Consider the following 20,523-nt stretch of genomic DNA (forward strand, 5'->3'; position numbering starts at 1 on the left):
TAACCAAAGTTTCACCATGGGTTAAAGTGGCAAGCATCAACGTGCTGCTGACTGGCCCCACTGATTGGTGGGCAGGTCAAAAAAACGGTCAGAAATGCGCTATAGCAACAAATGACCTGGAGCACAAAGACGGTCAAATGTATGACCAGCTTTCTTTTTCAACGTAGGCATCAGATGAACAGGAACTACAGGCATTCCTGTGCCCTCGCTGTTCAGGCCAGCAAACCCGATTTTCTTGCTAGTGAGTATTTGGGGGTGGGTGGGTGACTGGTATGTAACACGACACTGTTTGAGTCAGCCCCTCCCTGTAATTCCCTCACCAAACTGTGGTTAAAGTGCAAGAAAACTCAACCGTCTTTCTTCAGTGACGACCCGTCTCTTAAAGGGGAAGTGTCACCCTGCAGAAATGACAACTTTTCTCGTTAGTCCAGTTCCTGGAACAGGCCGCTTGAAAAAGAAATGACACCAACGTGATAGGTGCAGTAACTATTTCACCTTTTCATATGTTCAATTTGGAAGAACTTTTGAACTTATAACACCAGATTCTACAGAAACTTAATCCCTTAAAGTCCTTTGATTACAGCTTTGATGTCCTTTTAAACATTTCCAAACTAAAAAATGTTCATCTCTGGCTGGTCTCCCTCCACGCCTGCCCAATTGTACACATTTTCCTCTGCTTTCTGGCCCCAGTCAGATCAAAATGGAGACCAGGTTTCTGTCCCATAGAAAGGGGTTAGATCTGACTGTGAGATATAGTCATGAGACAATGTACATCATCACAGGAAATATTCTTCAGCAAGTGCAAGTTTGGGACATTTCTACCAATACCAAAAAAGCTTTGAATTAAGTGGTGATTTTATGAGGCGGCAGCAGTGGTTAGCACTGCTACCTCACCATGCCAGGGACTCTGGTTCAATTCCAGCCTTGGGCGACTGTGCAAACTCAACACAGACATTCTCCCAGTGTCTGCATGGATTTCCTCTGGGTGCTCTGGTTTCCTCCCACAGTCTAAAAATGTGCAGGTTAGACGAATTGCCCATCGTGTTCAGGGGTGTGTAGGTTAGGTGCATTAGTCAGGGGTAAATGTCGAGTAATATGGTAGGGGAATGGGTCTGGGTGGGTTATTCTTTGGTGGGTTGGTGTGGACTTGTTGGGCCAAATGGCCTGCTTTCACACTAGGGATTCTGTGAAATTAAGGAGAAGCATAACGGAGTGTTAACATAGCAAAGATTTATAAAGTCTCACAGCTAGTGATGCCAAACAAACAGTCATCAGGTTAGCGTGCAATGGATAGCTGTGCAGACAATAGCATAGTCAGTCACAGAGGTTTGCAGCATGGAAACAGGTCCGGGGACAGGATTGTTGTTGTTCTGGGATGGAGAAGAAACATGGACCTGACCGCCTAAAACGAAGGGTGAGAGGTTTAACAAAGGCAGTTCCAATCAGCAGATATGCAGCAGTGAGGGAGCAAAACTGAGTGGTGATCTCGGCTAACATATCCCAGCAACCCAATGGAGGAAGCTGGAAAGCAGTGAGCAATAACAAGCCAAAGCAGAAACAAAATAAAAACAAATTACTGGAGAAACTCAGCAGGTCTAGCAACATTTGTGGAGAGAAAGAGCATTTTTAAAAAAATCACTTATGAGATATGGGCATCAGTGGCTAGGCCAGCATTCATTGCCCAACCCTGATTGCCCAGAGGACAGTTAAGAGTCAACCACATTGCTGTGGGTCTGGAGTCACATGTATGTCAGACCAGGTAAGGACAGCAGATTTCCTTTCCTAAGGGACATTAGTGACCCAGATGGGTCGTTACAACAAGGGCTTAATGGTCATTATTAGACTCTTAACTCCAGATTCTTTATTGAAATCAAAATTTCACTATCTGCCATGACAGGGTATGAACCCAGGAACATGAGCAGTGTTTCTCGATTAATAATCGAGCGATAATAGCACGAGGCCATTGCCTCCCCGTTGTTAATGTTTCAGGTCTAGTGACTCTTTTTCAGAATTGGAGCAAAGAGATAGAGGCCTTTGAAAGCTAGCAAGACATTAAAATACAAGATAAGCCATGATAGCGAGATGCTTTTCCTTGTAGAAATCCAGGAACCAACAGAAGGCAACTAAAGCGCTAGTGTGCCAATAGAAAGGAACAAAACAGACTTTTAAATGAGGCACAAATGCAGCAGTTTCAGTTCTTGGTGATGCTGAACCATGGTTGGAGGAAAGTTCTCTTGAGCCATCTTGTAAAAATTCTACATGGATCTGGAAGTAATGGAATTCAGTGTCATAGGGCAACTGAATGTAATGAGACAGGCAGAGAAAGAGAGACAGATATAGAGGAAATATCACAATGATTGGATGCAATCTGATGCCAGAGTGTGTTACACTTGAGGAGGAACGTCTGTGTTGACGGAGACCAAAGAGTAGGGAAACTGAAAAGCAGAGACCAAGCCTAAAAACTTCAGAATTGAACTTCTATAACTGTTCACAACATTCTGAAAGCTTAGGAATTAGGAATATCATGAACCGACATTCTGAAACAAAGCCAGTGTATCTGTTTACATGCAGAAAAATGCTTCTTGCTAAAGATAAAGAAGGAAATCGACTCTATGTTTAGGCAAAGAATTATTTCATCAGTGACCTAACCTGGAAGCTGATACTTGGGAATGGTCATGGTCTCAAAACTCAATGGATCTCTCAGTGTTTGCATGGATCTAACATAGCTGAACAAAGCAGTTGAAGGCAAAGTTTATCCTGGGTCTTCCAGTGAAAAGAGCTTAGCAACAAGAGAAGTCAATCTTAATGACATGATGGACATGTAGAAATGTAGAGTTGAGGTTACACTCCGATCAGTCACGATCTTATTATATGGTGGAGCAGGCCTGAAGGGACCAAGTAAGGCTGTCACAGCTCTCAGGAATTCACTTTGACTCTCCTCAGGTTCCCAGTGTGACACTAGACTTGCAGAGTCTGTTCTAGCAGTGAAATTCTCATTGGTAAAGCTAGTCTGACTATGTTAATTCCTTAAGGTAGTGGACTTTTTATTCTGACCGTGGGCTCCCTTCTCTAATTTGTGCCTCCAATTCGAAATGAACCCGGCTTTTAATGGTCTCGATGCTCCTTATTCTGGTTGCCAGCAGGTATATGACTGCCTTTCTGACAATGCTAACTTAACCAATGGTTTCTGTGAGAAAACAAACAGAACCACAAAACAAAAGACTGTCTCCCTATAATCATGGCATGACAGAGATTTCAACTCATCAATTTCAGTTTCTAGCTTGTCCTTTGATCTGTAAAGTATATGGATACTTGAAGACCTTTTGTTGTTCACCTGTTTCTTTTCAAACTGCCATTGACCTGGGAAACTGCATGAATAATTAATCTCTCTAATAAAGACCGGACAATTCTCTTCAGACTGGCTGCCTTCAATTCCCCGATTAAATAGGCCTACCTGCTACTCAATGACTCTCACCCTTCTAACTTGGGTCATAGGCGCTCTTGTAGTGTAGTGGTAGTGTCCATATCTTTGGGTCAGGAGGCCCAGGTTTAAGGTCCACCTGCTTCCAAATGTGCATTACAATATCTCTGAAAAGGTCGATTAGAAAATACCTCCAACTTTGGCCTTTGGAGGCGCAGATAAATCACCCTTTCAAATGGTAATGAGGTTAAATTTGTTTACCAATCTTTCAAACTCAGACATTTCCTTTTCTCCTTTACCTTACATTTAACACTTTAACCCCCAACCTGAAAAGGTTATGTTCCTATAGAATGTGAATCATGAAATTAAACAGTTTCACAGTGAATGCAGTACGTCATAGTAGGATTAATCATGAGGGAACAATGACTCAAGATACTTGGCAAGACAGTAACTTGAGAAAAACATCTTACTCAGGGAATCCCAATGACCTGGATTGCTGAGCCTGAAAAGGGCAATGGAGCAGATTCAATTATAACACTCACAAAAAGGAATTGGATACTTGAAAGAGAGGGTAAAAAAATGAAACTGGGTAGGAGTGGATAGATCTTTCAAAGAACCAGCGTAAGGCACAGTGAGCCAACTCACTGCCTACTGTGTTGCATTGTTCCATGAAAAGGTTAAAGAAATACTCTGGGCAGGACTTATACATTTAATGGTAAGGTCCTGAGAGTTTTGCTGAACAAAGAGATCTTGGGGTCCAGGTTATTAGGTACTTGAAAGTGGAGTCACAGGTAGCCAGGATAGTGAGGACAATGTTTGGTACGGTTGCCTTTCCTGGTCAGGGCATCGAGTTGGGATGTCACTTTGCAGCTGTTCAGGACATTGTTTAGGCCGCTTTCGGACTGCTGCACTCAGTTCTGGTCTCCCTGCTGTAGGAAAAAAGATATTGTCAAACTCTAAAGGGTGCAGAGAAGATTGACAAGAATGTTGCCAGGGTTGAAGGGCTGGAGTTGTAGGGATGGGCTGAATTGGCTGGGGCTGTTTTCCCTGGAGCGGAGGATGAGACCTTATTTATAAAATCATTAGGGTCACGAATAGGGTGAATGGCCAAAGTCTTTTCCCTAGGGCAGGGGAGTCAAAAACTAGAGGGCATAGGTTTAAGGTGAGAGGGGAAAGATTTAAGAGGGACCTGAGGGGCACTTTTTTCATGCAGAGGGTGGTGTGTGTATGGAATGAGCTCCCAGAGGAAGTGGTGGAGGCTGGTATAATTACAAGATTTAAAAAGGCATCTGATGGGTACTTGAATAGGAAGGGTTTAGAAGGATATGGACTAAATGCTGGCAAATGGGACTAGATTAATTTTGGATATTTGGTCAGCATGGACAAGTTGGACCGAAGGGTCTGTTTCCACTCTGTACAACTCTATGACTCCATGCAGGTTCAAACTTAAAAAGAGGTAAAACTGACCCAAAGGCTGTTCTCCATACAAAGTGACCCACTGATAGAATGGACTCTCCATTCCTCTGAACAGAGGCAACAAATGGAAAGGCAAACAGTTGGTGGGAGTGAGAAGATAGGGCCTGGTCTTTCTGTATAGATCACTAAAAATAGCTCTCTCTGTTAATGGAGGGTGGGATGGGTGGGGGAGATCTGTGATGCAGTGGAATTGGTTGCTGAGCAACAGGCAACACAAGAGACTGTCTCAGATGAGGAGATGGCCCATTTATGAACAGGGTAAGGAGGGATTTCTTCACTCATAGGGTAGTGAGTGTGTTTGGAATTATCTAGGTCAGAGGCTGTGGAGAGTCAGAGTCATTCATTGAGAATTCCAAGAAAAGGAGTTGATCAATTTATAGATGTTAAAAGATATCAAGGGATAAGGGGAATACTGAGGGGAAATGGTGTTCAGGAAGATGATCATCTACAAAATCACACTGAATGATGGAACTGGCTTGAGGGACCGAATGGCCTGCTCTGATATCCTTGGATCCAAATTTCTAAATTCAGCAGAGATTAAATAAGAAAAGAAGAATGTAGTGAAAAAAATGTAAATAACTAACTCAGCCCACAACCCTGTTCCACTATTCAATGACATCTGGATCTTAACTCCAACCAATCGCTTTGTCTCAATGACTCTTAGTTGACAAAAATCTGTCAAGCTCCAATATTTCATTTGAACACTAGCATCGACAGCTTCTCCTGGAAACAAAAAGGTTAATTTATTATGAAACTGGATGTTGCAGTAGAGATCAGAGCCACCATTCTGCTTTTTTACTTCATATTAGATTTAATTACAGAATGTAATGTTACATGTGTCTGCTGCCTCACAGTACCTTAGCCGTCCTTCTTCACAGTTTCTTCTTTGGATGCTCATCAAGTCAAATCAACACCTTTTTCCTCCCTAACAACAGATATTTGATAAATAAACCTGTTCAGATGTTCTAATGACATATCTGAATCAGGGGGTCCAGGTTCAAATCTCACCAGCTCCAGGAGGTAAGGACACTATCACTGTGCCACAAGAGGCCCAGCAGTTCTACATGATGTGCCATGAATCTGAACACATATCCCTGGAGCATTAGCCTGGATCTCTGGACCAGAACACCAGTGATATTATAACCATAGTATCTCCTCCTTGCAGTCCTTCTTCATCCTGTACTCAATCAATCAATATATCAATCAGCTTGACTGGTGTATCTTCAGCCTTGATAATTAACTATTAATATTCCATTCACTAAGAGATCTGTATTTCCACTGGCTTGTGAGAAGATCTGGCCAATCTCCTTTTCCACCATCATACAAATCTTATCCAAAAATCTGCCAAATATAATCGCAATTCACTGGAGTCTCATTCACTCATCACCCTTGCACCCACACAGCTCCCAGGTGAGAAACCTGCCAAATTTTAAAACTCTCATCCTTGCTTCCAAACCCCTCCATAACCACCTCTGGACTGTCCTCAGAGATGTGCGTGCTGCTTCTGTTCCAGCTTCCAGAGTCCTCCCAATGTTTCATGGTTCTATCACTGGTGGCCATTTCATCAGCTGTGGAGGTCATTCACTTGGAGTCCTGCCCCTAAACCACTTCATCCCTTTACCTCCTTTTGAGGGGCTCCTCAAAATCTAGATCCTTATCCAAACTTTTGGTCATCTGCGCTAATATCTCATCAAATGGCTTGTGGTCAGATTTTGTTTGATAATGGTTCTTGGCCACCTCTTACTGTGTTAAAAGTCTGTTGTTATTGCGGCAGTTTTGATACCCCAGATGTTTGATCTCCAGTTTTAAGGTTAGGCCCCTTGTTCTACACTGTTGCCATCAGGGAAATGACGCTCTCTCTCTCATTAAATCCTTCAAATCTTAAAAGATTTCCAATTAGAATCACCTTTTTACTTCTACTTTCAAGTAATGTAAAGCCTGGTATATCTATTCTGATAACTCCTATGGTGCCAATACCATTCTGCACTGCAGTCCCTCCAAGGAAAATAGATCTTTAAGATATTATCCCAGAACTGAATACAACATTTGAGATGGGGCCTCAGTAGAACACTATATGAATGGAACAAAACTTTCACCCCTTTACATTCCATGCAATTTGAGCTAAACTCCAGCACTTTCTCATTATTTTCTGCACACGTGCACTAGATTTTACTGATTTCTGGCTAGTTAGAAACAACCTACAGGAAGGGTTAACATCAAATCTATCATACATATAAAAGATATTTTGTGACCCATCATCTCCAACCAAATCATATTTCAAAAGCATTCCTTTTTTTTGTTGCTGTTACTGTGTGGATGCCTCAAAGTGGGGTTTCTGAATAATATTATGACAAGCAAGAGAAAGCCGTAAAATTGTCTCTATTTTTATTTCTGTCACATAGCAAAATTATCACCTCTGGCAATCACCTGGAGATCATGGAGTTTTCCACAGGTAAACAGTTAGTGACTGACTGTGGCAGAAACGCGCACATTTTTAAAAAGATTCAAAGGTATGCTGACTTCAAAGTGCTTAAGAGGTGAAGAATCTTTAACTTGACAAAAGAATGCACATAATTAAACCATTGAAGGCAACAGGCAGGTCGAGAAAGAGATTAATAAGATATGTGATACTAAAGTCCATAATTTCACATACAAAAGCAGGTGAGGTGATGGTTTAATGGTAATATTGATGAGTGAGTGATCAGTGAGCCCTAGACTAATGGGGACAAGGGTTCAAATCCTGCCATGGTCAGATGGTAAAATTTGATTCAGAGATGACAGAGGGGTGAGAAAGGATAAAGAAAATGTTTATTCTCCATGTTTTGTCCTGATAACATTGACTAAATGTTCACAGATGACGGCCATTCGGTCCATCATCCATTGTTCTATTCCTGAGTGCCAATCTCCTGCCTTTCCCTCATATCTCTGCACACCATTTATATCCAAATAATCATCTAATGCCCTCTCAATTGAACCTGCCTCCACCACAATTCCAGGCAGTTTATTCCATTCTCTAACTACTCGTTGTGTGAAAACGTTTTCCCTCACTTCACCCTCGCTGTGTTTGCACATCACTTTAAATCTGTGCCCTCCCATTCTTTATTTTCCCAGCTGAATCATGATATTCCCAGTATTCAGATGAAGCTGAACAACAGAAATTGGAGGCTATTCAATATTATTAAATTGGACAGGGTTCATAAAAGATTTACCAAGATGTTGCTGGGACTAGAAGGTTTGAGTGAGAAGGGGAGGCTGGGACTTTTTCACTGGAGCATAGGTGGTTGAGGGGTGACCTTTTAGAGGTTTATAAAATCATGATAGGCATAGATAAGGTGAATAACAAAGATCTTTTCCCGAGTTTGGGGAGTTCAAAACCAGAGAGTATGTTTATAAGGTGAGAAGAAAAAGATTTAAAAGGGACCTGATGGGCTACGTTTTCACGGAGGCTGGTTCGTTTATTGAATGAACTGCTAGAGGAAATGGTAGATGCAGGGACAGTTGCAACATTTAAGAGACATGTGCATAAGTACATGAATAGGAAAGGTTTAGAAGGAAATCGACTAAGTGCAGGCAAGTGGGACTAGTTCATTTTGGGAAATTTGTTCGGCATGGATTATTGGACCAAAGAGTTTGTTTCCATGCAGTAAACTCTATTCGACCAGGGAGAAAGGGGATGCAGGAATCACACCTAACTCTGTTTTTGCAGAGGTCCATCAGCAAAGCCTTTGTGATAGAGTGAACTGGATAGCAGTAAGAGACAAAACCTAGTGGATTTCTTTGGATTTCTGTTGCTTGTGGCCCTGAGGTGAATTACAATGTGTCATGGCAGAGATGGCAAAACTCAAAATAGATCCAACATGGAGATTTGTATCACATTATTTACATTTATCTAACAAACTAGTTATGTCACAACTCACCAAAAGGTGCTCCCAAGAAGAGTGGCCAAATATTCTCATTCAACATGAAGAATATATCCGAGATCTGGCTGGATTCCAACTGAACCTTGGCAGAAGTGCCATAGACTATTTGGGTTTTCTTGCCATTCAGTAAACAATTGGGCTTTGGATCCTAATCTTGGACTTTTATTTGGCTAAAGCCTCTCAATTTCAAAAGGCCCTCAAAGTTGAGACACAAATGTACTTGGCAAACTAGCTGTGTGTTTCGCAGGATTAGACTGTTCTGTGTCACAGTCTATAAACTTACAGTAACAAAACTAAAACAAAACAAAAAAAGGACCGATTCCATACCACTTTAAAATCATTTCTCCAGTTGAAACAGGGAATAGCCAAGTTGTATGGACTATGAAGACACTTGGACTGATCCCCAGTTCAAAGAAGATAGTTGGTCACAGCTAGGGTGGGGTAGATACGCCATAATTATCCTCAGGATCCAGGATGGAAGAGAAAAACCAAGATCAACCAATCGAGCCCACTGCTGGTCAATCTCCAGAGATCTCTGGTGGGACACATGAATACAGGATAAGGATAGGTGTAGACGGAGATAGAATGTGTTCAGTTGCACTTACATACAATCTCTGCTAGGTCATCAATGGATGGCCACTTATATGGAGTTGTAGTAAATACATAGGAACAGCGAGTGTCCCAACACACAGTCAATCCCTTCAGAAGAAATATTATTATTGAAAGGAAAAAGGTACAAAAATAAATGATTATCAGTACATATTAGATTAGATTCCCTACAGTGTGGAAACAGGCCCTTCGGCCTAACAAGTCCACACCGGCCCTCCGAAGAGCAACCCACCCAGACCCATTCCCCTACATTAACCCCTTCACCTAACACTATGGACAATTTAGTATGGCCAATTCACCTAACCTGCACATTTTTGGACTGTGGGAGGAAACCGGAGCACCTTGAGGAATCCTTCATGGACACAGGGAGAATGCGCAAACTCCACACAGATAGTTGCCTGAGGCAGGAATTGAACCAGGTCTCTGGCGCTGTGAGGCAGCAGTGCTAGCCACTGTGCTACCCATATCCAAATTTGAGAGGAATCCACACTTAGTGCGAACTACTTGGCATACACTACATCTACAGGTATGGAAGAAAAAAAATTGCATTTATATAGTGCCTTTCCTTCATATCTCTGCACACCATTTATATCCAAACAATCATCTAATGCCCTCTCAATTGAACCTGCCTCCACCGCATTTCCAGGCAGTGCATTCCGTACTCTAAACACTCACTATGTGAAAATGTTTTCCCTCACTTCACTCTAGCCGTGTTTACACATCACTTTAAATCTGTGCCCTCTCATTCTTTTTTACCAGCTGGATCCCTATACAGTGACCCTGAACAGCAGAAATCAGAGGCTACTCGATATCATTAAATTGGAGAGGGTTCATAAACGATTTACCAGGATGTTGCTGGAACTAGAGGGTCTGGGTTATGAGGGAGAGGCTGGGACGTTTTTCGCTGAAGCATAAAAAGTGGAGGGGGTCACCTGAAAAAGGTTCATATATAAAATATTACAAAGGGCATAGAGAAGGGGAATAGCAGAAATGGTCTTTTCCCTAAGCTGGGGGAGTTCAAAATTAATTTTAAGTTGACATTAGGACATTCCAAAATGTCTTAGAACCAATGGAGTAGTTTTTAAATGCCATCACTTTTGTCAAGTCACAAAGATGGCAGCCAAATTTATGCACACCAAATTGCCACACACAGAAAATGACATCGATAATAATGCCTTATTCCTGTCTGGATTAGATACTCAAGAGTTTGCAGTGGAATTTATCCCGACAGCCTTCTTGCTCAGAGGCGAAAGAACTATAACTGAGCCATGAGGCAAACACCTGATATGTACAGAAGCTTCAGCCCAGCTGCAACAACACGCTTGCTCTCCGTGTTGACAACATGGCTTTCTTCAATGCTACGTTGCCTCTTTGAATCCGTTCCCAGGAAGGCAAAGCAGCTGAACCATAGTTGAATTCAAATGTTCCATGCTAACACTTCCTTGCCAGGTTTACACAACAATATGTGTAACTTAGAGAAAATAAAGCCTTTACCTGACAGGGGAAGCTGATGAGAGATTGGAACTTTGACGGAAGGGACAAAATCTGATGAAATCCCCAACAAAAATAGAAGTTTAATTCTGGTGCACCCAGCTGGAGGTCCTATTTCTTATGTTTGTATAGGCCCCAAACAAATGAAAAAGATAACTGGAGATAGATAGGATAGTGGAATTTGGAACACAAACAGATCAGCCATTGAATGGCATAGCAGACTCGAGGGGCTGAATGGCCCACCTGTGCTTGTCTTGTACGTTTGCCCATATATTTCTCATCTTGGATGAATATGATAAAAAAAGGATAGAGTGATGTTACTCTAATATTTATCATCCTTGCTAGCTCAGGACTACTACAATTCATAGTTCTCTCATCGACTCCATGAGTTTAACCAAGAAATTCAACATCTTTAAAATGTGATAAAATATTCCAAGGAGCATATTTAGACAAAAAGGCATTGAGCTAAATATTAGGTAGGGCAACCAAATGCTTGGTCAAAGGGATAGATTTTAACCATCTTGAAAAGGAAATGAAAGGAAAGAAGACCCATGCAGTTAAAAAAAAAAAAATCGCCCAACACCAGGTTATAGTCCAACGGGTTTAATTGGAAGCACTAGCTTTCAGAGCGCTGCTCCTTCATCAGGTGACTATCACCTGATGAAGGAGCGTCGCTCCGAAAGTGAGTGTACTTCCAATTAAACCTGTTGGACTATAATCTGGTGTTGGGCAATTTTTAAAAACTTTGTACACCCCAGTCCAACACCAGCATCTCCAAATCTAGATCCATGTAGATATTTAGTGAGGGAACTCCAGATTTCATGGCTTCGATGACTAGAGGGACAGTTGCCAATGACTAGGGGAGGGGTGAAGAAATTAGGAAATGTGCAAGAATAACACTTTCCATGACCTCAGAACATCCCAAAGCCTTTCACAGCCAAACAACTATTTTTTTGGATTTGTTGTCTCGCCAAACACAGCTGCCAACTTGCATATCTAGTTCATCTCTTTTGATGGTAAAATGATTGCTAGCCAGCTGGAGAAGTCCAGCTCTAGAGCATGCTATTGGCTATTTGCTATAAAATGTACTCAAGTGCTAAAGAATTAGCAGCTCATTGAGGAGTCCACACCTAAAATGAAAGCAAGGGAGTTTAATTGGATAGGAATGACTGGGGCACACTAGCATATAGAACATCCTTTGGTTACAATTTTACACACTGCTTTCCCATAATTTTCATATCGCTGCAGTTTATCAGCAGGACAATAGTTCTTGCCTTCCAATCCAACAAAAAGCAGAAGTACCTTGAGTCAGTAATGATGGTCATTCTTCGACAGACATGCTAATGCATTAAAATAGCAGATATTCTAAGACAAATGCCAATTTGCCTCAGAAAAGTTCCAGGTGGCAGTAGTAGTCACAGTGCAAATTGTCCAGTTCATGACAGATTACGTGGGTGGGGGTAGTGGCTGGAGTCAAGAGAAGACAATTTTTTTTAAACAAAAATAAAACTAACAAAACTTCTTTTAAAATTCTACAAACTGATGAACATTTTCATTGATTTATTGAAATTTTCAACAGAGAGAAGTAGTGTTAGACAGAAGAATGGGTTCGATTCATAGGACTTGATAAGAAATCAGCCATTCAGCCCAAATAATTTAATCCTATCATCAGCATTTATTCCTCTCTCTCTTACTGGTTTGTCGAGTTTCCAGTTAAATGTATTTATATTATTCACCTCAAGCACTCGCTGTTGGAGCAAGTTTCACATTCACACCATTCTTTGGGTAGAGTTTTCTTATGAATTCCCCATTTGGCTTCTTGGTGACTATCTTGTATTGAAAGCCTCTTGCAGTGCTCTTCCTCATAAGCGGGAAACTTGCTGTCTGCTCTAATCAAAACCACTCACCATCTTAAAGACTTCTAGGCTGTCCAAATCCACTTCTGCCCCTTTGCTCCCTCCCAAGAGATCACAAACCCAGCTTGTTCATTCTCCCCTGATGTTCAGGGCATACCATCTTATAGCATTCTTGCAAAATGTTTTGCATCCTCTCCAATACTTCTCTCTGTTTTCATTGGATGTCAATAAGAATTTATGCAATACTCTGGGTGTAGTGTGACTCAGCTTCAACATATGTAGAAGAGGAGAATTTAATGGAAATTCTCCTAAAGAAGTAAATCATGGTTGTTTACTTTCTTCCTTCCCCACCAGAAGGTCTGATTATCTTCCATTGCTACTTTTAGTGATTTGTTCATTGTATTTCAAGATCCCTTTGCACATTTACATCCTTTTAGAATGTTATTTTCTTCATAAATTGCTTGCATTTCAGCAACTTTGAAATTCATTTGCCAATGTTGGTCCATTCTGCTCGTTAATATCTTGTAACTTGCTACAGCCCTCTCAATGTTGACAATACCTCCTTCCCCCTGCCTCGCCTCACTATGACCATCATCCCAAATTGGTTTCATCTACAAAACAACAAATTGTTTTGATTCAAGTCTAAACAGCTAATTTACGATGAACAGTGGTTACAGCATTGATGAAAGGTCACAAGCTGAAAATATCAACTCTCTTTCTTCCTCCATTAATGTTGCCAAAGGTACTAATGAAAGTTTGAGTACTTTAGCTGGGTCAGTTTTTGTCCAATGGGTGCAGGAGGGTTTCCTGACACAGTAAGTAGACAGGCCAACAAGGGGCAAGTTCACATTGGACTTGGTACTGGGTAATGAACCTGGGCAGGTGTTAGATTTGGAGGGAAGTGAGCCCTTTAGTGATAGTGACCACAATTCAGTTATGTTTACTTTAGAGATGGAAAGGGATAGGTATATACGGCACGGCAAGAGATATAGCTGGGGGAAAGGCAATGATGATGCGATTAGGTAAGATTTAGGATGCATAAGATGGGGGAAGGAAACTGCAGGGGATGGACACAATTGAAATGTGGAGCTTATTCAAGAAACAGCTACTATGTTTCCTTGATAAGTATGTACCTGTCAGGCAGGGAGGAAGTGGTCAAGCGAGGGAGCCGGAGTGTACTAAAAAAGTTGAATCTCTTGTCAAGAGGAAGAAGGTGGCTAATGTAAGGATGAGATGTGAAAGCTCAGTTAGAGCGCTTGAGAATTTCAAGTTAGCCAGGAAGGACCTAAAGAGAGAGCTAAGAAGAGCCAGGAGGGACATGAGAAGACGTTGTTGACAGGTTGGATTAAGGAAAATGCTAAAGCATTCTATACGTGTATCAGGAATAAAAGAATGACTAGAGTAAGATTAGGGCCAATCAAGGACGGTAGTGGGAAGCTGTGCGTGGAGTCTGAGGAGATAGGAGAAGTGCTAAATGAATATTTTTTGTCAGTATTCAACCTGGAAAATGACAAAATTGTCGAGGAGAATACTGAGATACAGGCTACTACACTAGAGTCACAGGGTCATAGAGATGTACAGCACGGAAACAGACCCTTCGGTCCAACCCGTCCATGCAGACCAGATGTCCTAACTCAATCTCGTCCCACCTGCCAGCACCCAGCCCATATCCCTACAAACCCTTCCTATTCGTATACCCTTGCAGATGCCTTTTAAATGTTGCAGTTGTACCAGCCTCGACCACTTCCTCTGGCAGCTCATTCCATACATGCACAACCCTCTGTGTGAAAAAGCTGCCCCTTAGGTCTCTTTTATATCTTTCCCCTTACCCTAAACCTATGCCCTCGAGTTCTGGACTCCCCCACCTCAGGGAAAAGACCTTGTCTATTTGTCTTATCCATGCCCCTCATGATTTTATAAACCTCTATAAGGTAGCCCCTCAGTCTCCAACACTCCAGGGAAAACTGCCCCAGCCTGTTCGGCCTCTCCCTATCGCTCAAAATCCTCCACCCCTGGCAACAATCCTTGTAAATCTTTTCTGAACCTTTTCAAGTTTCACAACATCCTTCCAATAGGAGGGAGACCAGAATTGCACACAATATTCCAACAGTGGTCTAACCAATGTCCTGTATAGCTGTAACATGACCTCCTGACTCCTGTACTCAATGCTCTGACCAATAAAGGAAAGCATATCAAACACCTTCTTCACTGTCCTATCTACCTGCAACTCTACTTTCAAGGAATTATGAACCTGCACTCCAAAGTCTCTTTGTTCAGCAACACTCCCTAGGACCTTACCATTAAGGTGTATAAGTCCTGCTAAGATTTGCTTTCCCAAAATGCAGCACCTCACATTTATCTAAATTAAACTCCATCTGCCAGTTCACAGCCCTTTGGCCCATCTGATCAAGATTCCATTATAATCAGAGGTCACCTTCTTTGCTGTCCACTACACCTCCAATTTTGGTGTAATCTGCAAATTTACTAACTATACTTCTTATGCTTACATCCAAATCATTTCTATAAATGACAAAAAAAAAAATAGTGGATCCAGCACTGATCCTTGTGGCACTCCACTGGTCACAGGCCTCCAGTCTGAAAAACAATCCTCCACCACCACCCTCGGTCTTCTACCTTTGAGCCAGTTCTGTATCCAAATGGCTAGTTCTCCCTGTATTCCGTGAGATCCAACCTTGCTAACCAGTCTCCCATGGGGAACCTTGTCGAACGCCTTACTGAAGTCCATATAGGTCATGTCTATTGCTCTGCGCTCATCAATCCTCTTTGCTCCTTCTTCAAAAAAACTCAATCATGTTCACGAGACATGATTTCCCACACACAAAGCCATGTTGACCAACCTTAACCAGTCCTTGCCTTTCCAAATACAAGTACATCCTGTCCCTCAGGATTCCCTCCAACAACTTGCTTACCACCGACGTCAGGCTCACTGGTCTAGATTAGATTAGATTACTTACAGTGTGGAAACAGGCCCTTCGGCCCAACAAGTCCACACCGCCCCGCCGAAGCGCAACCCACCCATACCCCTACATTTACCCCTTACCTAACACTACGGGCAATTTAGCATGGCCAATTCACCTGACCTGCACATCTTTTGGATTGTGGGAGGAAACCGGAGCACCCGGAGGAAACCCACGCAGACACGGGGAGAACGTGCAAACTCCACACAGTCAGTGGTCTATAGTTCTCTGACTTGTCCTTACCACCCTTAAATAGTGGCACCACGTTAACCAACCTCCAGTCTTCTGGCACCTCACCTGCAACTATTGATGATACAAATACCTCAGCAAGGGGCCCAGCAATCACTTCTGTAGCTTCCCACAGAGTTCTAGGGTACACCGGATCAGGTCCTGGGCATTTATCCACTTTTATGCGTTTCAAGACATCCTGCATTTCCTCCTCTGTAATATGGACATTTTTCAAGATGTCACCATCTATTTCCCTATATTCTGTATCTTCCACGTCCTTTTCCACAGTAAATACTGATGCAAAATACTCATTTAGTATCTTCCCCATCTCCTACAGCTCCACACAAAGACTGCCTTGCTGATCTTTGAGGGGCCATATTCTCTCCCTAGTTAATCTTTTGTCCTTAATGTATTTGTAAAAACCCTTTGAATTCTCCTTAACCCTATTTGCCAAAGCTATCTCAGGTCTTCTTTTTGCCCTCCTGATTTCTATCTTAAGTATACTCCTACTGCCTTTATAAACTAAGGATTCACTCGATCTATCCTGTCTGTACCTACCTTCTTTTTCTTAACCAAACCCTCAATTTCTTGAGTCATGCAGCATTCTCTATGCCTACAAGCCTTTCCTTTCACCCAACAGGAACATACTGTCTCTGGACTCTCGTTATCTAATTTCTGAAGGCTTCCCACTAGACAGGATTGAGGTTCACGAGGAAGAGGTGTTAGCAATTCTGGAAAGTGTGTAAATAGATATGTCCCCTGGGCGGGATGGAATTTATCCTTGGATTCTCTGGGAAACCAGGGAGGAGATTGCACAGCCTTTGGCTCTGTCGGCATTGTCTACAGGAATTGTGCCAGAAGCAAATGTTGTCCCCTTATTCAAGAAGGGGAGTAGAGACAAACCTGGTAATTATAGACTGGTGAGCCTTACTTCGGTTGTCAATAAAAAGTGTTGGAAAAGGTTATAAGAGGTAGGATTTATAATCGTCTAGAAAAGAATAAATTGATTAGGCTTCATCAATACAGTTTTGTGAAAGGTAGGTCACACCTTACAAACCTTATTGAATTTTTTGGGAAGGTGACCAAACAGGTAGATGAGGGTAAAGTGGTTGATGTGGTGTATATGGATTTCAGTAAGGTATTTGACAAGGTTCCCCATGGTAGGCTATTGCAGAAAATACAGAGGCATGGGATGGAGAGTGATTTGGATCAGAAATTGGCTACCTTAAAGAAGACAGAGGGTGGTGGTTGGTGGGAAATGTTCATCTTGGAGTTCATTTACTAGTGGTGTACAACTAGGATCTGTTTAAGGGCCACTGCTGTTTGTCATTTATATAAATTACCTGGATGAGGGTATAGAAGGATGGGTTAGTAAATTTGCAGATGATATTAAGGTCAGTGGAGTTGTGGATAGTGCCAAAGGATGTTGCAGGTCACAGAGGGACTTAGATAAGCTGCAGAGCTGGGCTGGGAAGTGACAAATGGAGTTTAATATGTAAAAGTGATTCACTTTGTAAGGTGGAACAGGAACACGGAGTATTGGACTAACAGTAAGATTCTTGGTATGTAGATGAGCAGAGAGATCTCGGTGTCCGTGTGCATAGATTCCTGAAAGTTAACAACCATACCAACCTGGGTGGCAAGAAGGCATACGGTGTGTTAGCTTTTATTGGTAGAGGAATTGAGTTTTGGAACAATGAGGTCATGTTGCAGCTGTACAAACTCTGGTGCGGCTGCACTTGGAATATTGCGTACAGTTCTGGTCACCGCATTATAGGAAGGATGTGAAAGCTTTGGAAAGGTTTCAGAGGAGATTTACTAGGATGTTGCCCAAAATGGAGGGAAGGCCTAATGAGGAAAGGCTGAGGAACTGGAGGCTATTTTCGTTAGAGAGAAGGCGGCTGAGAGGTGACTTAATTGAGACATACTAGATAATCAGGGTTTAGATCGGGTGGAGAGTGAGAGCCTTTTACCTTGGATAGTGATGGCAAGCACGAGGGGATATGGCTTTAAATTGAGGGTTGATAAATATAGGACAGATGTCAGAGGTGGTTTCTTTACTCAGAGTAGTAGGGATGTGGAGCGCACTGCCTGCAACAGTAGTAGACTCACCAACATTAAGGGCATTTAAATGGTCATTGGATAGGCATGTGGACGAAAATGGAATAGTGTCGGTTAAATGGGCTTCAGGTTGGTTTCACAGGTCGGCGCAACATCGAGGGTCAACGGGCCTGTGCTGCGCTGTAATGTTCTATGTACTATTTCTGGCATTTTATGTTTTTAATCCCAATATTGATCCTTGTGGGATACCACTCTACAATATGTCCCCTTTAACCAGACACTGCTTTTTATCTTCCAGTGCTTCATTCTGCTACTTGTCCTCTGACTCTCTGTATTCAGTGACTTTATTCATCAATTGATTATATGGAACCTTTTTGAAAGCCTTTTGAAAATTCAGACTGAAGCAATTTACTGAAAATATGGACAAGATCTATCCCATTCAGAAAATAATTATTTACCTCGCGTTTCGATGATTCTATCATGTGTCCACATTGTTCTTGACTTGCATGCTGAATGAACTTCCCCATTCTAACACTACCTTTTATGTACAACCTAAACTCATTAAGCAGCTTAGAGTTACAACATTGTGTCACATAACTCAACCTTATGAGGCTTTTAATCTGACACACATTCCATCTTCATTATAAAGTTGGTCACTTGTAACATCATCTTGGTTAGACCCCACCTACACTGCAAAATTCCCAGCTCCAACATTCTAAAGGACTGCTTTCAGATGCTAGACTCCAGAGCTGTGGAATCGAATTATTTTCATAATTCATTTAATGTCACAAGGATACATGATGTCAGCTACTGGATTATATTGACAGCGAGTCTTACAATATTTTCCTCAACCTTTATTAGATAAAGCTGTTGACAAGATATTTCCAATCAATCAGTGTGAAAAGTCACATTTATTGTCCATTCCCCCATTCCTCAAGATGGTGGTAATGTTCACTGCTCACCACCAGCTGCAGTCAGAGATGTACAGCAAGGAAACAGATGCTTCGGTCCAACTCGTCCATGCCAACCAAATATCCTAAATTAATCTCGTCCCATTTGCCAGCATCTGGGCCCATATCCCTCTAAACCCTTCCTATTCATCTACCCATTCAGATGCATTTTAAATATAATTGTACCAGCCTCCATCACTTCCTCTGGCAGCTCATTCCATCCATGCAAAACCATCTGCATGAGGAAGTTGCCCCTTGATCCCTTTTAAATTTCTTCTCCTCTCAACTTAAACCCTCCAGTTTTGGACCCCCCCCCCAAACCCAGGGAAAAGACCTTGGCTCTGAAGAGGATAGTATTCCCATATTTCAGCTCAGTTGGAGATTTCAGGCTAATAGCCCAAAGACAGGGAAGGGGTGTTAATATATACCCCAGCACAAACAGAATCATAGAATCCCTACTGTGTGGAAGCAGGCCATTCGGCCCATCAAGTCTTCACCAACTCTCCAATGAGCATCCCTCCGAGACCCACCCTATCCCTGTAAGCTTGCATTTCCCAAGGCTAATCCACCTAGCCTGCACATCCCTGGACACTATGGGCAATTTAGCACAGCCAATCCACCTAATCTGTGCATCTTTGGACTAGTGTGTGACTCAGACAAAATCTTATATATACACACACACGCACACACACCAGTACTGTTGTTTTACTTCTTTTGAGTGAGAGGTTACAGAAGGCAGATCAACTGAAAGAAGTAGCTTCTATTTAAGGGATACAAAGAATTAACAATAGCAAGGGAGCATCCGGCTAAGTATTCCTGAATAAAAGCAAAATACTGCAAATGCTGCAGATCTGAAATAAAAAGAGAAGAGAAATGCTCAATTTACTCAGCAGGTTGGGCATCCTCTGTGGAGATCGAGTCAAAGTTAACATGTGTGCCCAATAAAGCTTGTGAAGAGTCATAGGAGTCGAAACATTAAAGCGGTTGCTCGATCTACAGATGCTGCCAGATCTGTTGAGTTTCTCTAACACTTTGTTTTCTTAAATTTCTGTTTGTTCTTGAACTATGTAAATGGTTGCAAGTCTATGAAAGGTCAGGAGATAAGACCCTCGTGTGAGTATGACATTTGTATGACATCATTGATAGGATGGTCCAGTTAAGCCTCAGCTAAATGATATTCTTTTAAGGGTTACGCAGTTGAGGTCTTGGTGTCAGTGGTGAGAACATATCTTTGCCTAGTCAAGCCCATTAGCATTCATTCATTCTCTTAAGAACAAAGCAGGCAATGAGCTTCCAAAGAACACAGAAGACCACACAGTGCCTTGACAATATTCATCTATGAAACAAATAAACAAAAATGCACGTCACTCTTTGTAGGAACTTTCTGTCCAGAAAATGGCCACATTTTAAGAGAGCTGTGTTTTGCAAACTTAACAACAATCACAGCAATTCAAATTGCACAAATAACAAGTCTGAATGTCATAAGGTGCTGTGGGAAAATAAGATCGGCTTTCATTCTTTCCTCACCAAAAA

At 42.0% G+C, this 20,523-nt stretch overlaps 1 protein-coding gene and 1 long non-coding RNA gene across 2 annotated transcripts in view; one reads left to right on the forward strand and one right to left on the reverse strand.

Moving 5' to 3' along the window:
• On the forward strand, positions 1–11,169 carry LOC148142535 (uncharacterized). The gene is made up of 3 exons (XR_015751876.1): positions 1–241; positions 7,300–7,349; positions 10,622–11,169. It is a non-coding gene; the product is annotated as an uncharacterized LOC148142535 (long non-coding RNA).
• LOC122565175 (zinc finger and BTB domain-containing protein 7A-like) overlaps positions 1–20,523 on the reverse strand; it is a 183,219-nt gene that overhangs the window by 106,727 nt on the left and 55,969 nt on the right. The gene's annotated exons all lie outside the window — the stretch shown is intronic.

Source organism: Chiloscyllium plagiosum, unplaced genomic scaffold, assembly GCF_037043375.1.
Source record: "Chiloscyllium plagiosum isolate Xiang-an unplaced genomic scaffold, Cpla_swu_hap1 HiC_scaffold_28, whole genome shotgun sequence".
NCBI lineage: Eukaryota > Metazoa > Chordata > Chondrichthyes > Orectolobiformes > Hemiscylliidae > Chiloscyllium > Chiloscyllium plagiosum.